General features: G+C 41.3%; 1 protein-coding gene and 1 non-coding gene across 4 annotated transcripts in view; one reads left to right on the top strand and one right to left on the bottom strand.

The window, feature by feature from the left end:
• FRMD3 (FERM domain containing 3) overlaps nucleotides 1–20,914 on the top strand; it is a 293,188-nt gene that overhangs the window by 257,568 nt on the left and 14,706 nt on the right. The window lies entirely within an intron of this gene.
• On the bottom strand, nucleotides 8,902–9,008 carry LOC128579992 (U6 spliceosomal RNA). The gene has a single exon (XR_008378357.1). It is a non-coding gene; the product is annotated as a U6 spliceosomal RNA (small nuclear RNA).

The following is a 20,914-nucleotide window of genomic DNA, read 5'->3' as shown; positions in this document are numbered from 1 at the left end:
GTAGTATGGCTTCCATTCCTCTGGGGCATTCTTCTTCCCCTTCTGGGATTCCTATAACTTGTATGTTAGAACGCTTCATAAAGCCCCATAATTCTGACAGTGAACGTTCTGCTTTCTCTCTCTTCTTTTCTGCCTGTTTTACTATCTGAGTTATCTCAAGAACTTTGTCTTCTACCTCTGAAATTCTTTCTTCTGCATGGTCTAACCTGTTGCTGATACTTTCCATTGCATCTTTAAGTTCCCTAATTGACTGTTTCATTTCCTTCAGCTCTGCTATATCCTTTTTATATTCTCCATATCGTTCATCTCTTATTTGATTCTGTTTTTGGATTTCCTTTTGGTTATTTTCCACTTTATTAGCAATTTCCTTCATTGTTTCCATCATTTCTTTCATTGTTTTCAACATGTGTATTCTAACTTCCCTTTCTGTCATTACTAACATTTCTTTATATGTGGAAACCTCATGGTCCCTTGGGGGTTGTTCTGGAGTGGTTCTTCATGTTGCCTGGAGTTTTCTGCTGATTCTTCCTCATGAGTGATTTCTTTTATCTGTTTCCTTGCCCTAATTTTCCTTTCACTTCCTCTTGCTCTTTAAGTTCTCGTGCCTGTGGATTGTGAGGATGGTAGGAGAGAGGGCATGGTACCTGGTGGATGGTAAGAGTTCATTCAACTGTAGCTGAACTGGTGTTATTACTTTATGTGACTTTAGTGTAACCATTGAAATCTGGATACTGGGCAGTTTTAAGAGGGCAAGTCACCAAAAGATCACCTTTATCTCTAGCTTTAAGAATTCCTTTCAAAAGATAACACTTTTCAGTTCATGATAATAATATGGTACAGAATGCAGATACCCCCAAGGGAGGTAGCAGCAACTAATTCACACTGACATATATATAAAGATTTTTTTTTTTTTTTGAGACAGAATCTCACTATGTTACCCTGGGTAGAGTGCCGTGGCACCATAGCTCTCCCAGAAACCTCAAACTCTTGGGCTTAAGTGATTCTCTTGCGTCAGCCTCCCAAGTAGCTGGGACTATAGGTGCCTGCCACAATGCCCGGCTATTTTTTTGTGTTGCAATTGTCATTGTTGTTTAGCTGGCCCAGGCCAGGTTCGAACCTGCCAGCCTGAGTGTATGTGGCCAGCGTCATAATCACTGTGCTATGGGTGGCGAGCCAAGAATTTTAGCAAATCTTTTTCTAAAAGGAAGCTATGATGGTTAAAAGGGAAGCTGAGCAACTGCTTGCCAAAAATTGCATGGACAGCATGCAGAAGATAGGCATCTTCTATCCCTAATTGGGACATGAGAGAAGATGATGAAGATCAATCTCATCATATGGCCTTCAATGTCTGCCTTAATAACTAACTCTGTAAGTCCCATGCTAAGTTAACTTTCTAAGCCGAAGGGTCTCTGTGTCCATATTGATTGTCTATGTATTTTGGCAGATTATGTGATTTTGTGTGTTTGGCAAGTGAAAGAGAAGCAGCTTTAATTTCTGGAGATTAAAGGCTCTCTGATTGGAGACAGGGTCGCTGATTACCTAGCAGTCCAGAGTCCAGGGACTCCCACTGTCCAGGTGCTGCTTTTGTCTTAGAGACCTTGAGTAAGACTAAAAATGACTCCAGCCTCTTTTTTTTTTTTTTTTAAGATGAGGCTACAGAGAGACAGGAAAGTTTAAGTAGCATGTCAGCATCATACAGGGAGCTCATGACACACATGTGGAGCTATGTGAGCTATGGAGAGGGTTAAGCACAGCTGTTTGTTCTCTGAGCTTTAGACACAGAGAGGGTGGGGAAAACTCAGATGTCAGCACTTACCTTTGATGTCACTGTTCCCCACTGGCTCAGATTCTCCTTCGGGAGAGTTTCAAATCAGATATTTTAGAACCGTATTTATGAACAGGTCAAAATCAGCAGTCTGAGCCCTGTTAAAAGAATTGTCTATAATTAGTAATTTTTAAAAAATCAGGTTGAGAGAAGGCAGACGGTCTTAACTCTAATCCTTGGGATCTCCATCTGTACAAGGTAACGGGAGATCCTGGCACCATGTCTGGTGGTATGGCTGACAGGGGCATCTTGGCTGCTGTCCTGGCTCTCTGGGGTCAGGACCAACACTTTGTTTGACAAACTCTTCCTATTCCTTCCAGAATGTCAAGTTTCTCAAAGACAGCTGAACCGAGTATGATTGTCCAAATTAGTCCAATGATGTGCTAGGAAAATGTGTGACCCCATTCACCCACGACAGCTGAAGGATTAGGTCTGAAGTTGGATGCGTCCGGGTAGAGAAAAAACAATCAGTTTCTAGGCACTACTAGGCAACAAGAATGTTTTCAATAATCAGCCAAAAGTTGCTTGGTTACAAGATCTGACAAAACTAGTGGTATGGACAGCTTCAGATGACACAGCAAACCATTTGAAGAGTGACTCTTAGAGTGCATGAGAATTTCAGGAAAAAAAATTGTGAGTGGGAATTGTTCTGGGTGGCAATGACATTTTAAGGTGTCATTAATTTGAAAAAATTCACATGCAAAATGGAGCGGGTTCTCCATAGTGCAAAATGCTTGTGTGTTTTATTGGTGGAGTCTATTTCCCGTTGGGGAAGAAGCTGAATTATGGTAACAATTTCTATCTTAGGGTAGAAATCATGTGAGACTTCATAACTGGCAGTTACTAACACATAGCAAACATCATTCTTATCTGCCATAGCAATGGTGCAGGCTGCCTTAATTAAACATGTTGGAAAAGCCATGCTCGGTGGCGTCCGTGGCTCAGTGGGTAGGACTCCAGCCACCTGCACTGAGGCTGGCAGGTTCAGACCCGGCCCAGGCCAGCTAAAGCAGCAATGACAATTGCAACAACAACAACAAATAGCCAGGCGTTGTGGTGGGCGCCTGTAGTCTCAGCTACTCAGGAGGCCAAGGTAAGAGAATCGCTAAAGCCCAGGAGTTTGAGGTTGCTGTGAGCTGTGACGCCACGGCACTCTACCTAGGGTGACAGCTTGAGACTCTCTGTCTCAAAAATAAACAAATAAATAAATAAAAATAAAAAGATATAAGAATAAGAACCAAATAAGAATTGCAAATGCTCGACTCCCTCTCCTGCCAATACGAAAGCCTAGCGGAAACTCCAGAATTTCCGTAAAGCAGGGGCTCAAGGATGGCAGTGTGGTAGATTAAAGGGTGGGTTGGAGCTGCTTTTGCATATGGTTGAGAAAGTGTCTTTATCAAAGAATAGACGGAAATTAAAGAGAATGGTAAACTAACTCTCCCAAGCCACCTTTACAGCCGTCCCTATCAAGGTTTGTCGTGTGTGTTTATGGCGTGTGTGTGATTGCATCTGTATGTTGTGGCTGTGACAGGACATGTGTGGCCCGTGGAGGGGAGGTGGGAAGCAGCAGGGGTGTTTAAAGTGTTGCTTACAGAGTCTAACCCTAACCATAGATGGCCTAAGGTGTCTTTACTGAAATGCTACAAAGTCTGCATGGGAACACGTGGAGGCATTCTGAGTGTATAAAAAGAGTATCATTCTTATCTCTCAAGCATGCCATCCTCCGATCCCACCCGCACTCCACCCAACACCTAACAGGTGACGGCAGGGCCAGCAGTGTTGTCCCTGTGCGTGTCTTTCATGCACTGCACAGCTGCTCTGATCCATCACTGCGGAGTCTGCAACAGCCCGAGGCTGCCTTGGTTCCGCTGCGGCGAGTTCCTGTTCTCACTCTCCACTGAGTCTGAGCTCCTCCTTGTCTGTCTGACACGAAAGAACACTGTCCTCCTCCTCCTCTAGATTTCTGGAATTCCGTCATAGCACAAACAGATGTATCCCCTTCTCGTGGCAGTTTCTGGGTCTTCCTTCCCTGCCACTTTTCCTCCAGGTGCTAAGCCATTTCTTCCCTTTGGCTCAGGTATGTCAGAACATGTATATCACCAGTGATGCACTGGTGTTGCTTGAGATTTGTCTTATGTCATGCTCTACAAAATGATAACTCGTTATGAGGGCAGCAACCTATGGCTCAGCGGGTAGGGTGGCGGCCACATACACCGAGGTTGGCGGGTTAGAACTTGGCCTGGGCCCATTAAACAATAATGACAACTGCAACAAAAAATAGCCAGGTGTTGTGGCGAGTACCCAGTAGTCCCAGCTACTTGGGAGGCTGAAGCGAGAGAATCGCTTAAGCCCAAGAGTTAGAAGTTGCTGTGAGCTGTGATGCTGTGGCACTGTACTGAGGGTGACATAGTGAGACTCTGTCTCAGAAAAAAAAAGAAACTGGTTATAAATCCCATGGAATCATCTTACCCTGTGGTTGCCACTACCTCGTGATGGCAGACCACTTGCCCCTGCCATGGGGTTTTGTGATTGCTCTTTGCTTTATTTTCTCACTGTAAGACTAGGATAGCATTGTCTAGAAAATTTAGAAAGTATCAGAAAAGCACAAATGAGCAGAAAAAAAAGAGTTCACCTCCCAGATTGTTTCCCTTCCAGAGGCAATTCATATCAATGCATGGGCAATTTCCTTCCCTACCCATTTTCATGCATTTGGGATCATCCTGTATATATGATTTTTTCAAATTCCTGCTTTGGTTAATGTTGGAAACACTAGTGCACAAAAATAGACCATAAGTTAAACTGCAGGTTAAAACAGTGAATTGCGAAGATATTTAACACAACACAGACCAATGGGTTAATATCCTCCATTAGAAGGAATGTGTGCAAAGCGTTGTTTTAAGTGTCATTTTGGCATCCCAATTCTTGGGCTGTCCTGAGTGGTTCCCATTTAATGGCTTCCATAGTCTCCTGCTGCTGATAGGCACAGACTTACATCTCTAGGTGCTAAAAGGCCACCCTGGAGCTGAGGGCACCTTCTTCTTTTATTTATAATTGCAGTATTGGATTAGCAAAATTAAAATCCCAAATTCAGTATCAGATCTATTAAATTCCAGAAGAAAGCTCCCCAGTTTGGGTCGGCAGCTCCTCCAGGGTAGGAGGTACCAACAGCAGCTCAGAGGGTGTGTAAAGACCTGAGCAGGCTCTGCAGACCGTGTTTTCGTCTCTTCAGAGGCTTTTCACCTTCCCTTTTGCGCTGTCCTATGGAGCTGGTCTCATTTTTGGAACACTCATCTTTGGTATTTACTGACGACTTAAGTACTCACAAGAAGTTTGCATCACTTGAAAGAGATCTTCGAAATTTGAGTGTTTACTGAGCTGTAAGGAAGCTAAACGCCTCATTCCTGGTACAAGTTCAGTGCATTTTGTCTTGCAGAGATTTTGTCTTTTATATCTTTAGATTCCAACAGTGTGCATCATTTCAGTTCTGCAGTTGGATAATTTCCCATAAATAGTCCATTTTGTGAAATATCATATTCCTCAAGTGTAAACACAGCAGTGGTCCAGTGGCTGCTCTGTTTCTGCATTAATGCACTGGGTGAGCTCTGGTCTGGCCTCCCGCCCCAAGCAGCTGGGTGACCACAGACCAGACTCCCCACCATTCACAGCTTCCTATTAAACAAGAAGACTGGACTTGAGCACCACTCAGATGCTTTCTAGCTCTAAATTCTAACTGTGTTTTTGAATTTCAGGGTTTAAAACCCCAGACAATGGTTTGAGGTCTTACATTAAGTATGGGAACTTGGGGACAAGAATATTTTTCATAGCTTTTGAGTGTTGAAAAAGGTCTAGCCCAGGGGCCAGCAAAGTACTGCCCCTGGCCAGCCCAGGGCTTGTTTATTTCTGGGCTTTCAGCTAACAATTCCATTTTAAGTGATTACATGACTACCTATATAATAGCCTCGATTTTGCTTCTTTTAAACAAATTTCAACTTTTAACTTTTTTTTTTTAAATTGTGTCTGCAAAGCTCAAAATTTACAATCTAAGCCTTTGTAGAAAAAGTTTGTCCACTCCGAATCTAGCTCATCCCCTCAGGATTCCTCTACAAATGGGAGGCCTGGAGAGGCAAGACAACTTGCCCTATGTCACATAGCCGGGTAAATACTGGGGCTGGGATCTCGCATCCTGGTTCGCACATTCCTGTCTCAGGTGTTTTAGATGACGCGGAACACTTCCAAAACGACTCAATTCCTTGTTTGCTAAAACAGAACCAGTCACTAAGTAACTACATTTATTTTTCAATGATAGCAAATGAATCGTCCATCAAAAGGGACAACTTGCTTTGCTTTCTATAATAAATGTGGAGAATCTCAGATTCCATGAGAAGAGCTCCTATGAATCTGGGGCAGCATAGAGCCTTTGGTCTTTTCATCACAGCTTGCCAGAACCTCATGAGGCCTCTGTGGCTTCCATCACTTCAGAATAGTGGTCAGGGGCTGGGACCAAGCGTGCGTAAGTGAACACAGAATTCTTAATAGAACTGGGCTGCCCACACGAAACTCGCTCCCTTCTGGGAATCCCCTTCTGATTTTAAAGTTGAATTCATTAAATAAGGAATGACTCACTCCAGAGCTTGTTCTAATTACTGATTTGCTCACAGTCAGCGTCAAGAGTCTTTGTCTTATTAGCAGAAGCAATTTGGTAGGGAAGCTTCCTGAGTCATTGCTCCCGCTCAGGTAAGTATTTTGGTGCTGCACGGAAGTATTAATAATTCATTGCTTTAAAGGATTCAGTTAGGATGAAAAGATCTGCCAGTCCAGTGACTTATGAAGTAATCCAGCCACAGTCCTTGAGGACTAGGCTTCGAGCCAGAGGAGAGCATTGTCCGTGTGACCAGCTGTGACAGGCAGACCGTGATCTGCATGGGGGAAGACATTTTGCTTGGCACTTAGACAAGTAAACACTCCCACTACTTCCCTAAGAAACCACAGGAGAAGAAAAGTGAATCTATTACTAAACCTATGGTTACTAGAAAGCAGAAGCTAGAATTTTCTGAGTTTTAGATGCATTCCATAGCTGGCATGGGGTTCTATTTTCTTGCATTTTTGTTAGAGGGTTGGTAGTGAGTGTTAAATCGATGTTCTTTGTGATATCCAGGCTTTAATTGAGGCAGAATCTCACAGCCTTTCCCTCCCTCTTTCATCTCCTCTAAGACCCAGTGTTGCTTATGCGGAAGGAAAGGTGCCAGTGCTTCTCTTCTTGGTTGGCCCAAGTGGTGGGTCCTAGGCAGTAGGGAAGGGTTCAGAAAAGAGGGTCTGGTCAGTTGGCTTGAGGCTAGTTACTGGGGGTGTCCCCTGAGGTGTGTGCTCAGTGCAGTATACAGAGGGGTGCAGCTTCCTAGTTGGCTTGGCAGGTAATGAACTGAAGACCGTGGGGAGGTGGTTCCAGAGTGGGGTGCCTGTGCAGTTGGTGCCTACAGAGATTCCCTTGGGGTGGAAGAAAAAGCTATTCAGACTTCTGCTGACCTTTTACTTTTTATCACCACCTTACAAAATTTCTGTAGTATAGGTTTTAGAATGTGTATAACATATAAAGATATATGATACATAGATAGTAGACATACATATATATCTAATTTATAAATAAATATGCAGTTATTGATTAAACATTCACAAAGAATGTTTTTCCCCCGATTTGGATACAGCCGCTTTATATGAGTCTACCAAGAAGAAAAGGTTGGATGTGTTCTTAAAACTGTTCATGCCAAAGCTCCAGGTTCCAAAATAGATGTGAGATCTCTCTGCTCCAGTTACGGTGGTGGTGACATGCCATTTTACATGCTTTTGGTCTAGCACTCTGGTAAGCCAGAATGAGTCACCCAATCGTAGTCTAGGCTTTTTCCAAGCTATTTGGTAGGTGCTGTGTCATTCTCATTATTAAACCCTCTATGGTGACCCTCTGAGTCCCCAATTTAGGAGGGTGCTGGATTCCACTCAAATGGACACAGGACATGATATTAGTGGGAATTCTCTGGTGTTGGGAAGAGCATTGGATAGAAAACAGGGAGGCTAAGCTTTGTTCATTCATCTAACCATTGGTAAACATTTACTTCTTATCTGGCACATGCTGGACACTGAGCCCACCTAGATCTTATTTTCTCTTCTGAAAAACAAGGTGTGATGATTTCTGAGTTTCCTCCCCACTCCGTTCTCAAATCATTCTCCCCCCAAATTGCTGCTGTTCGTATGCATGTACATTGGATCCTTGTTCATTGCCTTTGAAAACAAAAGGAATGGCCACCTGCTCTTTTAATGTGGTGAATGAATCAGTAAGTGTGTGGCACAGTGATCTCTAATAGCAAAGTTTCATTTTTGTTCCTTTCTTTTTGTGAGTTGCAAATTTCCAGTTTAAAATTGAAAATTAATACCAGTGACCTTAAAAGGGAATATGAGATGAATGTCGTCCCCCTTGAAGGAGCCCTCACTTCCTTTGGAGAAGTCCAGTTGGGAATTGTTTATACTATTCTATCTCCACTTCAACATTAGAGATTTGAAAATGGGCAGATACTTTAGCTGAAAAAGAAATACATAAAAAAGGGTTTTTAGGATAACCCACTTGATAATCTGAATATAGACTGGAAATTTTGCTATTAGAGAAAGGAATTTCCATGTTCAAAAACAGAGCAGTCCTTGTCATTTGTGGTCTTGTCACTCTGTGCCTGGTCCCTTCAGGTGCAGCTGGACAAATTGGCCACTACGTGCAGGTTTGGTCCCACCCAGCTCAGGACCAACTGATTTGTTTTTTAATGTGAAATACAAAGCAATTCCATAGCTATTTGGAAAATACAGAAAAATACAAATAAAAATTTAAAACCACCTGCAATCCCAGATGCTCATACTACAGTATGCCGGTGCATAATCCATGACCATTTGTGTATTTTTACCAAAATTCTTTTAAAACTTTAACAGAATTATGCCAGAGATGCTATTTTGTAATCTTTTCACTTCACAATATAATGTAAATATTTCTTCATGCATTAAATATTCTTCCACAATTTTATTTTATTTTATTTATTTATTTAAATATGGAACGCTTCACGAATTTGCGTGTCATCCTTGCCCAGGGGCCATGCTAATCTTCTCTGTATCGTTCCAATTTTAGTATATGTGCTGCCGAAGCGAGCACCACAATTTTATTTTTAATGGACATACATTATCCCTACACACACATATACAACAATCTCTCTCACCCTTGGCCTACATTCTGCTAAACTATTTTTGAGACCGTTTCTCCTCATAGCTTTGCAAAAACTGAGTACAACAACTTTTTAAAATTTTGGTTAATTTGAAAGGCAAAACCTAGAATGGATGGACTTTTTTTTTTTTTCCTTTCTGAGTCTCAAGTAGAATGTGCGAGAGAGATGCCCTTGGCTAATGTGTTGGGTAAAAAATTGAGTCCTGCTCCCTTTAGCTTCTTGATTGCAGAGCGACATCACAAGGAGAAGGAAGGAAATAGACACCCTGTTTCTTAATAGCATCTGCAAAGCTGCTGAGAAATATGGAGAAAAAATGACAGCTCCATTTATTTATACAATTTGATTTCATTTCCTTTATTTGGAGGGAAAATGGTTTATCTGTAATGGTGACTTGAGCCTGGAAGGTGTGAAATAATAAAGCAGAAGTGATGGGGAAACAAATTCATCTTGTACAGAGACAAAGGAAGTGGATTCTTGCTTGTGACTGTTACAAACAAATCAAAGGAGGCTGTCTAATTGGAGCCGGTGAGCAGAGCATTTCTTCTTCCAGGAAGCCTCTGGAGAGAAGACATTAGCATCTGACAAAATTTCACTATCAATAGATTGCCTTGATGTAGCCAAATCATGGAACATTTTCAAGCATCCTAGGTTTAAGCAGGATAGAAGAAAACCACTCTGTTTAAATAGAAGAAAGAGTCTGAACAATAGATAGCCTTGGTCAGCAGGATGGTTTAAATTCCACTCCAAGGAAATTCCTCCTGCACGTGCCTGGAGAATGCATTACAGTTGTGAAATTTCTAGTTTCTGTCTGATCTCCATGGTAGATTTTCAGCTGGTTCCATCTGTGGACGGCTATGGAAGGTTTCCCTTCACGTTACCACCCCCCCTACAGTGGAGGTAACTGTAGGTATGCAGGCCCTAGTTTTATTCATAGGAGTTTAGAGTGTCTTGGGTTGTTGAGTATCAGGGTGTTTCTTATAGAAGATAAATCAGAGAGGAGATGGACAGTTATCTTGCTGGACAATCTCTGGGTTGCTGGTTGAATAATGACATCTGCGTGCTGCCCTGGTGCTGCCCACACTTGCTGCTTGATCACTGGAAGCTGCAGGCCCTGTCCCGTGTGTGTCGCTCCTTCACTTCTCCCTTTTCTTAGCACGTGGATTCTTTTATCCTGTCTGCAGGGACCTTTCTCTCAGGGAGTGATGGCGCATCCCATTAGTGGTCAGGTGTTTGTGATCAGGGTTTTATTGTTGGGTGGGTAGCTTTGCTCTCCAGCCTAAAGGTCATGTCAAGGCCTCAGGAATTTTTTAAGTATGGGTGGAAGGAAGGAGAAGCCCATCAATTAGTATTTCAAAATACTGTTTCTGTTATTCTTTGTTGTCTGGAGGAAGTCAGAGAAGTGGAGATAAGGAATTTGGGATCCTAGGCAGAGTGTTTTGGTGGAGTGAGATGAGCCCGACCTCCTCTGTGGTATGTAGACCCTGTACAGCCTGCTCAGTCCATGCTGCTGCCCTGTGCTCTCAGCTACTAACGGACCATGGCCACCCGGATGGCACGCAATGCTCACACTCCACACATCAAGTCTGACGTGTTTATAAGTACACTGGCCATCCTCCCTTCCCTGAAACCCACTCCCAAACCTCCTCTGCTCTGACTTGGCTAATGACTCACAGTTGTCCCAGCCACACCTGGAGGCCACCCTTGCCTTCTTACTCACATGGAGTTTTCTCAATTCTGTCTCAGAAATAACTCTGACATCCCCCCACCCTTCACCCCACTCTGCTGCTCTGGCTTCATAGTAGATCCACTTTCTTTCTCTTCCCTGGAGCCCTGCAGCACCTCCCTCAGTGATCTCCCTGTAACCTACCCTCTGAACTCCGGCTAGAGCCCTTTCTGGAAGTTGCTGGAACCTGCCCATGGACCGTGAGGAGAGTCCAGTGCATAGGGTGTTCACAGTTCCTCACACTCTGGTCTCTGCTCGCCCCTCCACCCTCCTGCTGTGACCCTCGTGCCATTCTCCAAGCAAAGCTTCCCCTTCCCATGCTGCTAATCTGTGCCAGCTCCTTCCTGCCGGTGCTGGCTCCTTTGTTCCCGCTGCTCTGTTTTCTTCCCCTCGCCCCACCAGGTCAACCTTTACTGATTGTACACTGATCTCTCACGCAGCTTCTCCTCTGTGACATTTCCTGGGCCTTGGCATAGCAGTAGGAACTAACTTGTGTTTGCACTCTGGTATTTAAAACGCTTCTCTCTAATCATTGGGTACATGTCTGGCCCAACTGGGTGCTCCCTCCCAGCACAAGCCTGGTCCTGCTCAAGAAAAGACAGATGACTGAATCATGCTAAGATGACTTTTCTGGTCCTGATCTGAACCCTTAAGATGAAACGTAAGTTCTGTATTATGGAGAAACACACAAAAGTCAAAATTCTAATTGATGTCCATTGAAAACTCAGAATGAGTACTTTGTATGTTTACAGTACATTAGGCTTTTTACATTATTTTTAAAAATTAAGTGGCATTTTATATTCTTTGTCCTGCCACTATTTCTTAAAGTTTTTGACATTACCCCCATGGGAGCAGAGTGGGATAATTTTAAACACTTTGTGCAGAAATTTCATAGTCAATTTTGGGGAAGAGGGTGAGGGACTAAATACATTCTTTAGAATGTATTTAAAGCGTTTTTCTATAGGCAGTGACTTAATGAAAACATCTGTCTCAAGTCACAAGCATGCTTTCTGAATTTTCTCTTCCAAATCTAACTGCTTGGAATGCCAGGCTCTTTCTTGTGTCAAGAAAATATAAGGAACTAACCATGAGGAGGTTCTCAGGGCTCCTGACAGCAATGGTGTTGGAGAGAGTCTGGCCGCACTGTCTGAACTCCACCCTGACTGCAGCTGTGTTCTCCAGAGGGTCTTTATTGGCCTCTCTGCCACCATTACATAGTGATTCCCGGCCCCACAGAGAAGGCTCTCACTTTACAGGCAGCAAACACTCAGCCTGCTAAGGGAGTCCTATGAATTGTGACCATTTCTTTGAAATGGCTAGGGCAGATGTTGTCACCTCACCTTCCAAATGAGGAGATTGGATTATACAGCTGGTTGCTTACCTTGCTGCATGGTCCTGACTCTCAGTGCTGTTGGACCAGCCTTTGTTTTTTCTTACATATGGAGAATATATCCATCCTATCACGCATATATTATTAACATATATTATATTATTAAATTAATAAATATTAGGAAAGTCCTCTGATGTATGTGATAGTCCTAAGGACTCTTAAATGGTGAATATTTAAAGATTAAATTTATTACAAGGAAATTTAATGAATATAATAATATTTTATTATATCTACTTGGAGTAAGCAGTCAGCTAAAATTTCAGTGGATCTCCATAATTGTTTTATAACTGATATAATAACTAAAGGAAGAACCTATTATATCTGGGATATCTGTTAGTTACCAGCTAATGAAATACATGATAATGAAGATGAAATGGTTCTAGTTTGTGCTTATGAAGTGCCTACTCCTTATCACGTACCTAGTGCTTTAAGCACAAATATCATCATAGTTTTATAGATTTCAGCAAGTGTCCATAATTTTCTCAAGGTAACAGACTGGTCAGGCAAAGTCTTAACAACCAGAAATGCTACTATTGGAGAGAAGTAACTAGTAATGAGATCTTACAGAGACAGATGGCTGGCTGAAGGAAGAGAATCCAGACTACTTAAATCCTCACTGTCTTCCTCTTAAGCAGTTAAAAGAGACCCCCCCACCAAAAAAAAAAAAAAAAAAAAAAACCATGTGTTGAAAAGAAAATCACTAACATTTATTAAATAGTTGCGTGGTGTCAGGAACTGATCTGAGCATGTCACACATATTAACTTGGTTGATCCTTCCGGCAAATCTCGGAGGTACACATTGCCTTTATAATGCTCATTTTATTATTTGTTTTATTTATTTATTTATTTTTTTTGTAGAGACAGAGTCTCACTGTACTGCCCTCGGGTAGAGTGCTGTGGCGTCACACGGCTCACAGCAACCTCTAACTCTTGGGCTTACATGATTCTCTTGCCTCAGCCTCCCAAGCAGCTGGGACTACAAGCGCCCGCCACAAAGCCTGGCTATTTTTTTGTTGCAATTTGGCCGGGGCTGGGTTTGAACCCGCCACCCTTGGCATATGGGGCCGGCGCCCTACTCACTGAGCCACAGGCGCCGCCCTATAATGCTCATTTTAAAGACATGGAAACTGAGGCTCAGAGATGATAAATGGTGCTGCCAAGATCATAACATTACATGAACTCACTATTAAATTGATCTAATCAATTAATACCTGTACACATGTGGAAATAACACTCACAGCAAGTCAAGCAGGTGGAAGGGGGAAGGTGGGGATGGGCATATCACACCTAACAGGTGCAATGCACACCATCTGGGTGAAGGGCACACTTATAACTTTGACTCACACTGTACAAAAGCGATTTATGAAACCAAAATATTTTACTCCTGTAGTATTCTGGAAAAGAAAAGATTAGAACCCCAGGACTGATGAAGAGTCTGTGCTTTCAGCCTGGCCTTCTATAAGGATGTAGCAAGTTCTTGTTCACCAACTAGGAACCAGCATTGTCTTGGGCACTTGAAATACACGTCTCATTTCCTTTTCATTGCAACCATGAGCAGAGTTATTGTCTCCATTTTACAGTCATGGTATCAGGGCTCCAGGCTGTCCAGTAACTGCCAGTCAGGCAATTACTCCAATTACCTCCACCCACAAAGTAGAGGCAAGTTATTGCCTTGCCCCAAATCTGTGTCAGGAAATTTATTGCAGAAGTAGACATGGAATTCAGGCCCTGAATAGCTCTTAACATTAAAGGCTTTTCCCCCTCTTTGGCTTCTGCCTGATTCAGCAAGCAGTGTTTCTGATGTCTCATTATGGAAAATCGATTCTCCTCTTCACACATCCTCTGCTTTCTTTGACCTTCTGTCACTGCCCAGACATCCATTCCCAATTCTTCAAACAAACAAATGAATCAAAACAGGAAGAGTGTTCAAGGGTGTCCAAATGTACTGCTCCTGATGCTGTTCTCTTGAGCACAGTGCCCCGAACAAGAGCAACGTCCCTGGTGCAGTGTGTATCGCGCAGAATTTGGAGGCTGGCTCTGCATCCCTGCCTGCCCTTTCTTCTTCCTCTGGAAAGGCAGCCCCAGCTTTGGGCAGAGTCCAGTAAAATAGGGAGAAATCACTGGGACAATACAGAATGCTGGTTTTGCTGGGTTCTCTTTCTCTAAATAAAAGCAGAAGATCCACAAAAGAAGGAGAGGAAAGGAATTTCCTGAGGGTCTCTGAGAAGTAGCCTAGAGACTGAAAACAAGTTTAAGAGAGGGAAAAAATGAAAACTGTATGAAAAGCTAACTACTAGAACAGGCTGTAGTTAAAATAATAATCACACAAATAATGGATAATTAGAAGCTAAAAGGTAGGAAGGAGGGATTTGAAAGAAGGGTGAGATTTTAAGCTTGAGAATTAAGGAGAGTAACTGTCCTGGTGGAAAAGGATGGGAAGAAAGTATGGTGGTAGTTTTGTTTCCAGTTTTATATTTGCTTTCTGTTTTGTTTCTGGAAGGTCCATGTGAGCTGTGAGATTACTTGTTGTTTTAACATGGTGATAAGCAGAAGGCTGGGTATGGTGGCTCACGTCTGCAATCCTAGCACTTTGGGAGGCTGAGGTGGTTGGATCACTTGAGCTCAAGAGTTTGAGACCAGCCTCAGCAAGAGCAAGATCCTGGCTCTAGTACAAATAGAAAATAGCCAGGTGTTGTAGTGGGCACTTGTAGTCCCAGCTACTTGGAAAGCTGAGGCATGAGGATTGCTTGAGCCCAATAAATAGTTCAAGGTTGCTGTGAGCTATGATGCCATGGCACTCTACCCAGAGCGACTGAATAAGACTGTGTTTCAAAAAAACCAAAACAAACAAACAAACTCCCAAAATGTCCATGATGGTAAGCAGAAATATTTATCTGTATTCCCTCTAAAAAGACTGTGGGGCGGGGGGGAGGTAGAGAGGAGAATTTCCTAAGCATTTAGCCCTGGCCTACTGCCATGCCAATGGGCCCTCATTAATATTTGAAATACTTAATCTGTGTCACCACAAAGCAGTGATTCATCTAGAACATCTAGTGGTTGCCAGATTTGTTCTTGAGCCTCCTTGAGGTTTTGAGGAGTCCTTCAAGAATTCTTGTTTGTGACTATAGTAGGTTCTGTTCCAGAATTCCATCTCTATGTGTCTGTTTTCTGTGTGGGGATTCTGCTCAGAATTCTATAATCAGGGGAATTGCAAACAAAGGGTTGAAGAGTTTGTGAGTTTTTAGGGGTATCTTTCTTTTAAGATTCAGGTTTGAAAATTGACTGCCCCTGTGAGAGTGGGACTGCTGTGTCATACCTGGGACCACTAACCCATGAGAGGGGTGTAGGGCCCCTTGAGGTCCCGGAAGAGGCCTTCCCTACCTCAGGCAGCAGCGGAAGGCTGGAAATGTCCTTCTGCCCTCCAGTATTTGCCACTGGTCTTATTCTTTTTTCTTGTCTGCAAGACATAGTTGAGATCACACTGCTTATATAAACATGCTTTTTTCATTTAGTAGCATATTACGAGCATTTCTCACATCATTCGGTTCTATACATGACTCTTTTTTTTTTTTTTTTTTTTTTTGGAAGTTTTGGCCGGGGCTGGGGTTGAACCCACCACCCCTGGTATAAGGGGCCAGCATCCTACTCCTTGAGCCACAGGTGCCACCCTAATTTTTAATGTTTATACAGTATTCCATCACATATGTTAACCATTTTCCATTGGAAATTTAGATTGGCTTTTCTTTTTCTTGCTATAATGAATGGTAGTCTAATGAACATCTTGGTCTAACAATTTTGGCAACATTTCTGATTATTTCCTCAGAAAAAAATTATTTATTTTTTTCAGGTTTCTGCATATTGTGCCCCCTCACCCCCCACCGCATTAGGTGGAATTTCTGGCTCAAAGAATACCACACCTGTAAAACTCCATCTATTTTCCTAAATTTCTTTCCAGAAATAGTAAATCAATTTATATACCCAGAGTGAAGCAATGGAGGCTGCTCTGAATATGTCTTACCCTTTGTATCACTGGGAAATAAAACGCAATATTTTTTATTAGAAAATCATCTTTTAGTAGCAGTAACTATTTAACATAGAAAAATGTATGCACGCATGATGAAATTGTGAGAGGAAAATTTTTCTTCTACAAATCAGGGTGAGCCAAATGTACCAGCAAAAAATGTAACTGTAAGATAGTATAAGGGGGCCATTCTTTTTTTTTCTTTTTTTTTTTTATTGTTGGGGATTCATTGAGGGTACAATAAGCCAGGTTACACTGATTGCAATTGTTAGGTAAAGTCCCTCTTGCAAGGGGGCCATTCTTAACCACTTGAAATATTTACAAATTTAGCATGTTATAAAAAATGTTAAAATACTTTGTTTCATGAGCATTTAAACTGGGATGCAAGCATATATATATATATATATATATATATTTTTTTTTTTTTTTGCCTCAGATAGGTACAAGTGCAAGACTTTCTAAGTGCTAAGAGTCAAAATGCAATGGTGGGTTGGCTCCAGCATTTAAAACACTCATAGCTCTCCTTCTGGGGTACTGGTGCTTTAGTCAGTTGTTACTAATTGGATTCCCACGTTCAAACCATGGCTTTGCCACTTACTAACTTTGTGATGTACTCAGGTCAGTTACTCTCTGTAAGCGGCTTTTTCCTATCCTTAAAATGAAGACAATATTAGCATTGTAAGATGGAGATGATGACAGTGTGTGTGAGGAACTCAGCACTTGGCCGAGAGCTACACTGTCTAGTAACCTTACAGAGCTACTGAACTCTTGAATTCAGAATTGAGATGTGCTGTTCCTGTGCAAGGCACATCAGTTTTAGGATTTGCCCCAACAAGGAATGTGAACTATTTTATTAATAATTTTACATAGTTATGTGTTGAGATACTATTTTGGATATCTTGAGTTCAAAGAAAATACATCATTAAAATTAATCGTAATGCATTTCTTTTACTTTTTAAATACTTCTTTCTTTTTTTTAATAAATGGCTTGCATTATATATTTACTGGAGAACACTGCTCTAAAACATCATAAAGTCTCAAATATTTTTTAAAAGGTATCAAAGTGGGTTTTTTCCCCTCCATTGTGGAGTTACCCAGTCTTCTGTCTTGTCAAGGTCTTCTGACAATATCTTGTCTTCTGGGGACATTTGATTTTTAGAGAACTGTAAGACATTTCCGTGGGGTCCTCTGGTCTGGATGGTTTAGAAGAGGCTGGGGGTGGGGGCGGTGCATAGTATTTCATTGTTTGTTAGAGGGATGAGTGGAAAGTTTAAAAATAGCATCCCCCTCCTCCTCCCTGCCCATGCTGATCTCACATGAGTTATTTCTGTTGGCATTAGGAACCTGACATTTGATTCATTCAGTGGGTCCTGCCCAGGTCCTTTAAAACAGAATGGACGGGTAGGGAGAGGCTGCCCTGGGTCGTGAAAGGCAGAGGAGACCTAGGGGGACTGGAATAGCCAGCATGGCAAAATGCTTGGTCAAGATCCAGACCCGACGAAGCCTCCACTTGCACATGGTGAACCACTGTAGCAGTAACGTGTTTGTCCGTCTGCTGAGACACGGCTCCAAGGTCACAGCTCGGAATGCGGGTACGTGCCATGCCCCGGACTGTCATTCCACGCCTGGAGAGGTGTGCGGGCTTCCAGGGCTTCCAGCTTCCTGCTCGCAGCTAGTGACTCTGGAGAGAAGCCAAGGGGGAACTTGGTGCCAGAGGTTTTTGATAAGGATGGGAAGAGAAAGGGAGAGGAGAGAGGAAAGCAGAGACAGGCAGGAAGGAAAGTAAGTAGGTGAATGTTCCCTTGCTCAATAGAAAACGATACAAAATCGTAGGAAAGGCAAATCACTCCGTATTCTGCGGCTGTTAGGAGGAAGCTATGGTGGTGTGTGAGGGAGACTGGATGAGCAAAACAAGCTCCTTTCTTTGTTGCAAGGGTCAGATCCCAGATCTGCTTGCAGCGGTGGGGTGAAGATCACCTTTATTTATCTACAAAGCAGAGTTTCACTGACATAAATATCAGCTAAAAGAATTGAGATCAAACTGACATTCTGCCACATTCCTCTGCATTGGAAATATCGTATTTTATGTCATTTTATGGTCCGTTGGGGGAAAGAGAAACTGGAATACAAATTTTAAAAGAGGTTATAGGATGAAAGAAGCTGTAGTTATAGGTGTACTTGTGGTTTTCATCAATTGATTAAAACAAAATACATCCTGGGAAATATCTGGAGTTCGCTGTATCTTGTGCACAACTGTGGAACAGACTTCTGAGTGAATTGAGATGAAATTGTACAATGACATATGTAAATGCGATGTGTTCTTGTAAAAGACTTTTAAAAGCACTCGTAGTTGCTTTCCTTAATAATTCCACTAGCCAATCTATGACTATTGCCACGTGGGATGCAGGGGTTTTTTCATGAATGAGATTGTTCCATGTATATATTATTTTATAGTGCATTTTTACTTTATTGTATGATTTGAAAGGACTTTCTACATCAATACATATTAATATGCATTCTTTTACAAATGGCTGAAAAATATGTGATATAAAGATGCAATCATTCATTTGTTTAGTTACTAAGTTTATCGTCGGAAATTGACATTTATTATTTGGGACTGTAACAACATTACGTTGAAAATATATACACAGGCATTTCTCTATATTAAATTCTTAAAAGTCTAATTGTTGGGCAGAAGGATATACAAGTTTTAACTTTTGATGGAAACGGGCACATTGTCTTCTAAAAGACAAATACTAACAAAGGTGAGTATGACAACGTCTATTCCCCCACATAATGACTAATTTTGATGTAACCAATTTCTCAAAATTTTGCAAAATTATTGAAAAAAAAAGCCATTTCATTATTTTAACATGCATATCCCTTTATACCAGTGAGGAAGAGCATGTTTTCAAGTGATAGCTGTCCAGTTTTTGTCTCTTCCTGTGAAAACTGGCTGTTTGTTCACTTAGCACATTTCTGTTGTATTTTTTATCCTTTCCTTACAGATTGTAGGAATTGTTTTCTAATCAGAATATACATTCGTTGTCTTTTAAAAATGTTAACTTTCTCCTCCTTATTGGTTCTTGGCTTTCATCCTTTTTAATGTTAAGTTTATGACATGGGCACTTTATATATATATATAAACTTATATCTGTGCATACTGCTTTATTTGTTTGTAAGTTTTGTTTCTTGTTTAATGCAGTTTTCTTTATACTAAGATTATAAAATTGTTTTCTGTGTATTCTTCTTCATAATCAATGCATTTTCTTGAACTATGTGAAATCACTGACAATCAACTACTTTTGGCCTATAAAACTGGCAGTTTCCTGTGCTGTCTCATATTTGTTTTAGTTTAACCTTTGAACTTTTAGGAATTTGTTATGCGTGTATGACTTAGGGATCTACTTCCCCCATCCACCAACCGGTTAGCAATTTTTTTGCAAACCTGTTTATCATAAACAAATTTCCATTATATTCAAGGTTGTGTTTCTGAATTGTGTCTTTTATTATTTCTGCTCTATTACTAACTTTATCATATAGTTTTGATATCAGGTAGGTCAATTCCCTCTGTGTTGCTTTTTTTTTTTTTAAGAATTTATTTTTTTAGAGTAGTTTTCAGGTTCACAATAAATGAAGAGGAAGGTACAACGTTCTCATCTCCCCTGTCTCCCACAGAAGCACAGCTGCTCCCCCACCATGGCCCATATCCTGCAGCAGGGTGTTGTCATGTTTTCTTATGGCTTAATAGCTCTTTTTTTGTGTGTGTGCTAAATAATATTCCATTGTCTGGATGTACTCATGGCTTTTTTTATCCAGAATCTTTTGGTTATGCACGTGCACTTTCTCCCTTTGTCTTTTTGGAAAATGTATTGGAATTTGTACTGAAATTGTATCAAACTTTAATAAGAGGAGAGTTGAATTTTTCAAGATACCAAGGCTTCCTTTTCAGCAACATCCTTATGTTTTTCATTTATTGAGATTGGCCTTTATGTTACTCAATTATATTTTAACATTGTTCTCATGCAAGTTTTATAGGCATCTTGTTTTGGATATTCCTGGATATTTTCATTTGTGCATTTAGCAATTTTGAGTGGGATTTTCCATTATTATGTTTTTATATTGTCTTTGCTGGTGTGGAGTAAACCACCTGCTTTAATATGTTGATCTTGCCTTTGAACACTTTACTGAACTCTTATTCATTTCTCTGGTTTATTTTAATTGCTTCTCTATGTAGGTAATTCTGTCATCTGGAAATAGTGAGAGTTTTGTGCCTTTCTTTCCAATATTTATACTTTTTATTTTTGTCTTTATTATATTGCATGATCTGGAGCCATCAGAATAATACTGATGGGTGGTGAGAGTTTTTTGTCATGTTCTTGACTTTGGTGGGCATTCTCATGTTTTGCTATTACATAATTGGCAATAACACATGCTGATTTCTGTAGTTCTCTAGTAGATATCTCAAGTCCCTACCTTTCAGGAGATGAAGGGTTGGCGGAAAAACTCATAATAAATCTGCAGCACCATGCCATGATTGATTGTGATGATAAAGAGATACACCAGAGGGTATGACAGCTGCATCAGTCAGATGCCATCAGCAGCAAGTAATGGAGAATCCTAATTAGCCTTGGTTTAAATAATAGGGTGATTTATTATCCAAGACAAGTCCAGAGTCAGAGAGGATTCCAGGGTTGAGAAC

Source organism: Nycticebus coucang, chromosome 2 (genome assembly GCF_027406575.1).
Source record: "Nycticebus coucang isolate mNycCou1 chromosome 2, mNycCou1.pri, whole genome shotgun sequence".
In the NCBI taxonomy this organism is placed as follows: domain Eukaryota; kingdom Metazoa; phylum Chordata; class Mammalia; order Primates; family Lorisidae; genus Nycticebus; species Nycticebus coucang.
This window is presented reverse-complemented; position numbering and strand designations above follow the sequence as displayed.